The following is a 9,912-nucleotide window of genomic DNA, read 5'->3' as shown; positions in this document are numbered from 1 at the left end:
CTTTTTTTACTAGTTTCATAACTCCCTCTTCTACAAAGTTGGAAACATGAAGTTTTAGAGCAGACTAGTGTTCTAACAGGTATGGGAGCAGCATGGTACTGTGGTGTGCATTTCAGATTCTGAATCATGTCCAGGCTCTGTATCTGGAAAACAAGTAGGATTTGATTTATTAGGAAAATTAAGTGCATATATGCTCCCATGTGTTTTACTTACACAGCCAAAGGGTGATTCTTACACTGTTGTCCAGGATGGGAAGTTATTTTTTAGGTGTGATTTCTTAACTGGCTTTCAGAAGCACATTACTGATTCTCACCTGCAAATCATGTGGAGGCTGTAGGTGGAAATCATATCTATGTGCATGAATGAGTGTATGTCTCAATATAATTATTGGCATATACTAAGTCAAAACACTGAGGAAAATGGCAATTATATTAATAAAGTTGCTTAATTGCATATCATGAAATTTCTAATTTACTGAAACCTATTGAAGCTATCACGGACTTAATAAAGATTATACCCTTTTACTTCTATTGTTTTCTATTTAAATCAGCAGGAGTATATTAAAGCAAACTGCTTAATTGTTGAGAAATTAGATTATTTGGGATGCAGAAGGAAAACAAAAAGATGGTAATATAAAAATTGACTCTATTTAATAAGCAGTTAGACAAAACTACATTTTTTAAGATGTTTTGTGCCACAGGCTTATGACATTAGCAAATGAGTCATATCAAGTCACTTTACTTGCAAAGATTTCTAATATTTCAGCTGGAAGCCATTTGCAGTTATGTCTTCTGAAAATAAAGAACTCTGTTGCTTTCATTCCCAGCTGCGTGGGACTCCAGTGGGGCAGAAAGGTATGTAGTAAGTGGCCTTTAAAGGCAAGGAGGAATAAAGGAGAGAAAAGGCTTAATTACAGCTCATTCTGATGGTATGTTCTTAAACTACGACAGTGGATTTCTGAAATGTAAACAGGATAGCTGGAGCTGCATCCGGCCCCTTTCCGCTAAGTGCTCCACCCCATCCCACCACAGTGCTTTCTGGTGCTCACACCCACCTGTGAAAAATGTCCCTCCTATGCCCTGCTGCCATCACCTTTATAGCCTTGTCTCTCCATCTCCTTGTGAGACCTCGCTCTGGTAGCAGCACAGGTGTTAGCTGCTGCCGCCCCCTGCGAGGGAGTTGGCAAAAGGAATTGCAGAGGTGGAAGGAGATCAGAAAAGTTTGGGATGAAGTTCAAGTCCTGTGTAGAGTTGCCAGAACAACAGGTTTCTGGTAGGATATAACAGAGGCAACTAGAAAAAAAGTCATGCTAGCATAAAGGCTGGAACATCTGTTCAATGGTTTAGAAAAAGTTTAATGTTCAACTTCACTAATGGCACTAAAACTTGCTATCGTTAATGTGAATGATAAAGAGTGACTCACTTCAATGTCTGATGAGTTTTGAGAGGGATGATTCCAGCTGGAGCTCTGCAACTGCTGCCTTTGAAGCCATAGCACTTTGCTGGAGAATTCCAGCAGGACAAAACCTATTTTGAGGTGTGTTGTTATGCATGGTTTTTGGTATCTGACTAATCTAGGTCTATTTTTTGTTACTGGCCCTGGTTATTGCCTGTATTGGTATTGTGTACTAGTGCTTAACTCCATCATAAGAACTAAAGCATCTCAATGTTAAAGTTTTATTTAAATCCTCTTGTATTTGGCTTGTACATGGGGAAATACACAGCGTAAGTAAAGACTTTGTGTAAGGAGGATTGTTGTATTAAATGTAAGCCTGGAAATCCAATTAACTGCTCAACAATTCAAATATTTTTTTTTAAAAACACTCTGTTTTTTTGGTTCGGTTGTTTTTTTTTTCCCGCTCAGAGCGATTTTCATCATCCCTCTCTTACTTTTAAACTAGTTGTATCTTGGAAAAGTAATAAAAGCTTATTTCCTTTGTAACTTGGTTTGTATACTCATGCCTGTCACATTAATCTGGTGTTAGTATTAGACTTTAATAAAAGGCTCTACATAGTAAGAAGAAAGAGCCTTGCTGATATTATAGCGTATTTCATATAATTTAATTTTTTGTTTCTAATATTTATGCTTTTGGTACATTGCCAGTGATATTGGACTTTGCCAAATATCCTCTATAAAAAAACAACCAAACAAAACCCCAAATACAGGAGTTACGTTGAAGCAATACTAAGACAGTGAAAAAAGAAAAATTCTGAAAGGGTAGAAAGCGTAGAAACAAAGTGCTTCTCTTTTACCTGGTTTTGAGATTCAGGGAAAGGAAGTAAATATTAACAGTGAACTAACGTTTCTTATTAGCAATTGCATTTTGCATTAGCAGTTTCAATGAAGTTTTGTGTATTTTGTGGAATAAACATAACACAGCATTTGAGAATGGATTGTGGGGGCGTGGGTGTTAGAATCCCCTTGGAAGGTTTCTATGGGGCATGTTTGTATAATTAATTACTACAGGTGGGCTAGAGGCAATCCAATGGCTTTCCACATCTTGATAAACAAATTAATCAGTTCAGATTGCTTCTCACCTATGGGACTAAGTTTTGGCTGATCTCATGGTTGAGATGATAGCAACATCTTATTGGGTGAGGTAATCATGGAAAAGAATATGGCTGAGATAGTACTACTTCAAGCAAACAAGAAATTCCCATATCCCATGCTCTTGCAGGCAAGAAAAATTTGCCTGTTGGTAATTCCTAAAAGTTATTGCCATTACCTCATTTGTTATCCATCATATAATCTCCCATGGCTTTTTTTTTCTAAATTACAATATAATAGTTTTGATGAGAAAAAGGGGGAACCCTGCCTCCCTTCCCAAAGAACTGTTAGAAGCAGTATCTTTATATGTAAACTTGATTTAATATGTATTATTGGGGAAGGGGAAAAACAAGAAGAAATTTGTTTTTCTGTAGAATTTCCTGTGCCCACCACTTCACAAATCTAAATCCTGCCATTACTGGATGTTCAAATTTAATATGGCTCCTGAAGATCCTTGTTTTAACACTGCTGCTTATATTTGCCACCCCAGATTCCACTGAAGCCATTTTTTTTCAGTACAGCACCTCTGGAAATTGAAATAAAGGTCTTAGGTAAACTTAGGCCATGTGCAGAGTAACGGGCTTGTGATGCCCTGAGACTGGATACTGCAATTAGTGCACAGGCTTTTTTCCTACTCACTAGGCTGGACCTTGATCTAGTACAGGTTTACAAAAGAATGAGCTTGGGCATGTTCCAAAGATACCCAACAGCCTACGGGAGAGAGCAATGACCTTTGCTATGAATTCCCAATGTTCGTTACTAAAAAAATGAAATGTGGATTTCTGTGTGTACACATCCATATGTCTACTCTGTCTAGTTGGTGTGGGTTTTGTGGATGCTTGTAAAGCATATATGTGCTTTTTCTGTTAAAAGAAGCTTTTTGTGATACCTCTTGCTGTTTACAGGCTCTTGTCGCTGTTTTTATATACATTGGTTTCTGACCTTGGGAAATTTGCTGTAATTATTTAGTAACTGTAGTGTGTGAAGTAGTGCAGAGAAAAAAACCCCCACTATGTCATAACTAACTACAGTCTCAATATGTTCTACATGTTTCTAAAAGTCAATAGCAGAGATAAAGTCTAGGGCGGTGTTGCTTTTTTTTCCTTTTATTTGTTTTTAATAGAATTAAGGTTATTTGAGCAGAATTTCTTGGGATATGGCTTCTTGGAAATGTTAAGGTTTAAAAAAATCCCAAACAACAAAACAACAAGCTCTAATTTTCTTTCATTTTTATCTCTTTCAACAACAAGAATAGAAGAGTCATTTAGTTTTTCTAACATACTTTCATAAGAATTTAAATCCAAATACAATTGAATATATTCTTGAGATTTACTTTTGAATTATGTTTTCAGTTTTGGAGGTCTCAATACTCTTTGCAAAGTGACTACTGCTGATCTGTTCCAATTTCAATGAAAAATATTTCTAGTTGCTTACATTTGAGAGTGCACGCCACATGTAGTTTTTTGTCTGGGAGCCTGAAAAGTGGAGTTCTTGTACATCAGGGAGGAAGGACAGGGTGAAAGTGTCACAGATATGGTTTGTGTATGTCCTTTGCTGGAGATGAACACCTGCTTTGGTTTGTCAGAGGCAGGTCCTGCTTGGGTAGGGAGACACTGCTGTTACATCCAAGATTAACATTTGCATTTTCCAGCTGGTCTTTTGGTTTTTGGGGTTTTTATTGTTAAAATTTAGTTTGGTAGGTAAGCCAGAACGATGCTCAGTAGGAGACTTTGAGTTTGTGGCTGTTGGAATGGGAATGTGGCTTTTATCTCTTCTGGGAACTTGATATGGCAGTCAATGTAGTGTTATAAAAAATGGCATAATGAAATTGAAATATGTATCTTTGGTGACATCAGGACATATTGATATCTACCTCATGATTGCTGGGCTAATGTGGGAGAGAAGAGAAAAAAGCAGCAGTCTGCTGCCCATCTTAAATTTCTAAATGCCATACAAGATATGCGAGAAATAAAGAGGAAGAACTGTCAAAGTTACATGCTATAAAAAAATCTGGCAAAGGGATTCAGGGGCTTGAATATTTATGTTGCCTTATTAGCAGGAGTGACATTAGTTTGTCAAGGTTGTACATGCTCTGAGGTCCAGACTGCCACTTAATTTGAGTGTGGAAATCTATGGGTAATCATTATAGGTGGAAAAGGGAATTAACGGTGATCTTCTCATGTAGCTAGCATGATTACTGTCAATGAGTAGGTGTAGAAAGAGGAAGAAACAGATTACTGTTTTATTGGCTGGTCCTGATGAATGTCATCCCATTTAGAGAAATGGATAAAATATTCCTGTTCAAGAAAACATTGACAGAATTTTCAGTGAAGATGGTGAATTTTCAGAAAGATGGAAAAAAGTAAGAGAATGGAAGAGGAAGATCAGGGAATTGCAGACAATTTAACTAACTTAAGTTCAAGTAAAGTGCTGGAGCTTACAATCTTTGACAAAATTAAATAAAACCAACCCATACAAGGCATCTTGACTGAGGGCAACTCTTTTCAAACCAGTCTAATTTAATTTTGTAAAAGTGCAGGCCTTTTAGAGGCAGAGAGGCTGTAGATGAGATGTAACCTGCCTTTAACACCTGGACTTTTTTTTTTGTGCATGCTGCACTTTTAAGCAAAAAAAAAAAAAAAAAAGCTGATACAGCTGCAAACTGAATCAACCAGTAGTTAGGATTCTGTGCAAACCAATTGTGTGAAGCATCTGCTATTGAATAGGGGACTGAATGTGTGTCTGGAGGGTTTAGTTTGGGTCTGCTCAGCATACTTGTTTACTTGGCAGGTGACCATGAGGAGGAAACAGTAAGAAGTTTGGAGGACAGGATTAGGATAAACATGCTGGAGCAACAGTCTACAAAAAGTTGGGAGAAATTTAGTAAGGACTACATTTCTGCTGCTAAAGGACAAAAGGACTGCTACTCTTTGGAACAACTAGCTGCACAATCGTAAGGTGAAAGAACACTAGCTTAGAAAATACTGAAGAATAGCTTCTGGTAACTGTATTGGATACAGTTACTCTAAATGTGAACCCACAGTGTTCTGCTGTTTAAAAATGATTTATAAATCACATTTTGATATGTTATATATAATAGGATCTTGGCAGAATTTCTATGTCATGTTTAGAGCACTGAATTTAAAGAAAAGTGGGATAAACAACAGAATCAAGAAGGTAAGAAAACTAGAGGGAAGAAAGAGCAGTTACAAAGCCTACTGAGAGCAGGAGAAGAGAAAAGTTAATTTGCATTGAGAGAGATTCAGGTTAGATGTTAGGAAATTACTTTTTTGAAAGTGTCTGGGTTAGGCGACCTCATCTAATGCCTGGGAAATGTTGTGGAGATCTCTGCTGCTGGAAGCCTCAGTTAGAGAAGCTGTGTGGATGTCTGTAGCAAAAGTGATTGGTCTTGCCAGGGATTATATGACCTGTTGAGACCTTCTTAATGTGTTGTCTTGCTTTCTGGAAAGTTTTATTTGAAGAAAAAAAAAAACAACCCAAACAACCCAGAGCAAAAAAATCCATCTATGAGTCAACCAAAAATGTTGTAGAGCAGTATTCCTCAGTAATATGTAGTGTGGCCTTTTAATATGAGATTGCTTCTGGGATTTCTCACTCATCTGTTTACCAATTACTATCATTATTCTGATCATTTTTTCCTAGTGGAAAGCAGAACAAAAACTACCGTACATCATGAACTTTCTTAAGGGAAATGTCAAAAATGTCATTCTTTAGGGAAATTTAAATGCCGAGTTCTTTCCTTGGACTTCTCTGCAGTGTGTCATACAGTGTTTTACTCTAGTCTTTCAGAAAACAATGCAACATAAAAAGAGTGCTTCAGGTGTCAGTTTTTTCATTATCTCTATTATTAATGGCATATTCTGTTTATAGGGACTTGCTGTAACACAGCACAGTCCAAATATTTATTATTCAGGAAGCAGCATTTTAGCTCATTTACATGACAGGAAACATTTAAAAAATCTTTTATTTTGGTTTACTGTCAAGGCAGCAAAGCATATCACTAGTAATGTTATTGCTGTTATCTAGCTAAATATTACAGCTTATTTTTATTTATTTAAATTAGCTGCATAATGTTGGGATATGTACTGCTATGCCTCAAAATTCTTTTTGAGTAATTTTTATATTCACATTCTTCCTTGGTTTGCCATTTTCAAATGAATGTGCATTAGGTGGTAAGTTACAGATTCAAAACTTTTAGATGGCACACAGAGTGACATAAACATTTTCTGAAATATGCTTCCTTTTACCTGATCTGTTGTCTGCCTATCTAATGAAATGAGGCATATGCCTCAATGAGGAATATGAAGAAAAACTGGGGTTTGTAAGGGACATGGGACACACCAGGCTAATTAGTTTAGCTGCTCAAAGGACAGTTAAGGTCCTTTACTTGTTCTTCTGCTCCTGAAACTGTTCCTCCTATTGACTGAAATCCAGTAACAGATGACCAGACATGGACTGCAAATTAATCCAAAAAGACTGTTTATAATATTCTGATTATTCTTTGGTTGAACTGAAGAAACTTCTACAATACAGAACAGAAGATTTTATGCCATGCATTCCATTTCCCTTCTGAAATTGTTCCAGGCCACTATAGCACTTCTGTGGTTGCATTTACCATTTTTTACCCTTTCCTTTAAGAAATGTAAGTCATCAGCTGCTCTTCCATAGCAAGCATTAGAGAAAACCTTTCCCCTGCCCTCCTGCTCCCTAGGTGAAGGCAAATGTTTGCAATCACTTCACTCATGGAAAAGTTCAGCCTTACAAATCCACAGACAAAATTAAAATAAGAAATGAGGCATAACACATTACTATCTGTATCCAACACATGGTATCAGGCAGATTGCTTATCTGATCTCATTGGCCAGCTGTCATGGGATGAATGGAGGCCCTGCTTTAGCCTCAGAACTTGATCACACTTTAAAATGAAGGAATCACTCTGCAAGTTTAACGATGGCAAACCAGATCTTTTTATAAAAGTGGATATTAAACAGACAAGAGGTAATAGATGAAAGATCTTAATCAGAATTACTTACTACACAGCATAGAACTAAAGAACTCCAAGTAGATTACAATATGACATAAAACAGTACACTATATCAAGGTTCCTATATTAAAACTAGCAAAACAAGTAGTATTGATTCGGAGTTGAATGTAACTTACCACCAGAGTGATGATAATGTACACAGAGTTCTTCATTTATCCTCTTGGGAGTAACAGACAAGCAGGCATCTCACTCAAAGGAGAAACTGCACAAGCTTCCAGGAAATTGTTTGGATGATTCCTGCTTTGTGAAAGCTTATATTCCTGCTTTGTCAAGCATTTATAGTTTGCCAAGTCTGATGTTACCCCATTCACTATAACTGTGCCCAACCTGTGAGCCAGTTGCCCACCCACAACATGATGTGGTTATCCAGCTGTGAGCTGGGCATCTTGTCCAGAAGGATACTGTGAGAGACAGTATCAAAGCTTTGCTGAAGTCCAAAGAGATTACATTTGCTGGCTTTCCTAGATCAGCTAGGTGGGTTACCTTGTCATAAAGGGAAATCAGGTTCGATAGGCAAGACTTTCCCTTCATCAAGCCATTCTGGCTATGACTGATGTCTGGAGATGTTAATTGCTGTAGCCAGGATTATGGATTCTTACATGGTCTGCAACCCAGCTGAATCTTAAGTCTTTGTTATAGCTGGGTGCAGAAGTGTTTTGGGCCAGGATTAAGCACAAGCATATCAACTGGTTAAACTGAAATAATCTAATAGTGTCAAAGTGTTTATATTTTTGTTTTAATTTATATTTTTGTTTTTTATATTATTTATATCTTTGTTTTAATTAAAAGAGTTGACTTTTTTTCCTTTAAGAATAAGGAGTAAGACAGAGTGTTATTGTTAAAAATTCCTGAATAATGTAACTCATCAAGAAAGTGTTATACCTTCTGAATAATACCAGAAAATCCTAAAGTCTTTTGTTTGAGAAAGATCTGAAATTCTAGAGGGCTGGAGGTGTGATCTTCATTCTGCTGGAATATCTCCATTCTGTATTCCACTTACAGTGAATTACTTGCCATATGCTCTGACTCACTTTCAGATGTTCTCAAGGTGAATTGTGTTACAGTTGCTCTCCATAGTGCAAACTGTAATAAAAACATGTCTCCTGCAAAATGCATAATTCATACTTATGATCTCATGATTTACGTAAAATGAAGTCAAGGACCCAGTCATTTATCTTGAAGATATCTGCTCTCTAAACAAATGCAGGACTGTGAATAAGATGATTAGCTACCCAGGTGATGGGCATCCATGAATCCTTGAGTCCTTTATACCCTTGACTCTTGTATGACATAAACCTACATTATTTCCTTTTCACAATGCCGATCTGTATGTTGGTAACATTAAAAGATATCACTTGCACTGGCATAATAACAAATAATATAGTTGATCAGCAGTTTGCATATTGAAGGTAATTCACAGTATGACTTTGGATTGTTCAGAAACCTCATAGAATATCATAGCACTCTTTCTGTTCAACTTTGCAAATCACTACTTTGAAACTTCACAACAAAACTGAAATCAGTGAGACAGCTGAAGTCTCATCTTATATTCTGCCACAGATCATGTTGGTATTGCCTTGAGGTTAATTGAATTGTATAACTGCAGAAGATAAACTAGATAAACATTATTGTTTCTATGCTGGGAGGATATGACCTCTGTTGCTCTTCTCATCAAAATATCCATGAAATCTATTTCCTGTGGCCATCATTCAGAATTGCTGAGACCAGGCCTCCTCAAAGAATATGACAGGGCAGTAATCCAGTTGTATTGGAATTCTGATTCATTGAACTCTGCCAGCCTGAAGACACAGTATGATATAATGAGGATTTTTATTGTTTCTCTGTGTTCCAGTGTGAACCACTAAGCCTCAGTCACATAGTTTCTCTTGTGCTTCTTCTATGTTTTCTTCACTTCTAAGAGAATTTTTTTCTACAAAGTGCTTATACTGGGTCTCTGCTCTGAATTTGTTCCTGGAGAAGCCTTTTTTTCCCTGTTGAGTATTGAGGAGCCACAGGATACCAGCTGCCTATGTAAGCACCTTAGCTTCAGTGGTGTAAATACCACCCCCTCTGGAAACCTGAAAAAGCTTAGTTTTTCAAGATGGGACTGTTACAAAAGTCATCTTTTTTTGCCTTTTTGGTTTTTTTGTGTGTGTGTACCCAAGTGATTTTTGTTACTATGCTTATATTTTGAAGTAGTATCTGTGCAGTGTCAGTACAGTCCTACTATAATGTCAAAAGGAAATTAGGAGTAGAAGTACTCTTAATGATTTCCTGTGATACTGTAGTGAGGAATACTG

The sequence above is a fragment of the Anomalospiza imberbis genome, chromosome 5, assembly GCF_031753505.1.
Source record: "Anomalospiza imberbis isolate Cuckoo-Finch-1a 21T00152 chromosome 5, ASM3175350v1, whole genome shotgun sequence".
NCBI classification, from domain to species: domain Eukaryota; kingdom Metazoa; phylum Chordata; class Aves; order Passeriformes; family Viduidae; genus Anomalospiza; species Anomalospiza imberbis.
The sequence above is the reverse complement of the archived record's forward strand: the minus strand, read 5'-3'. Positions refer to the sequence as shown.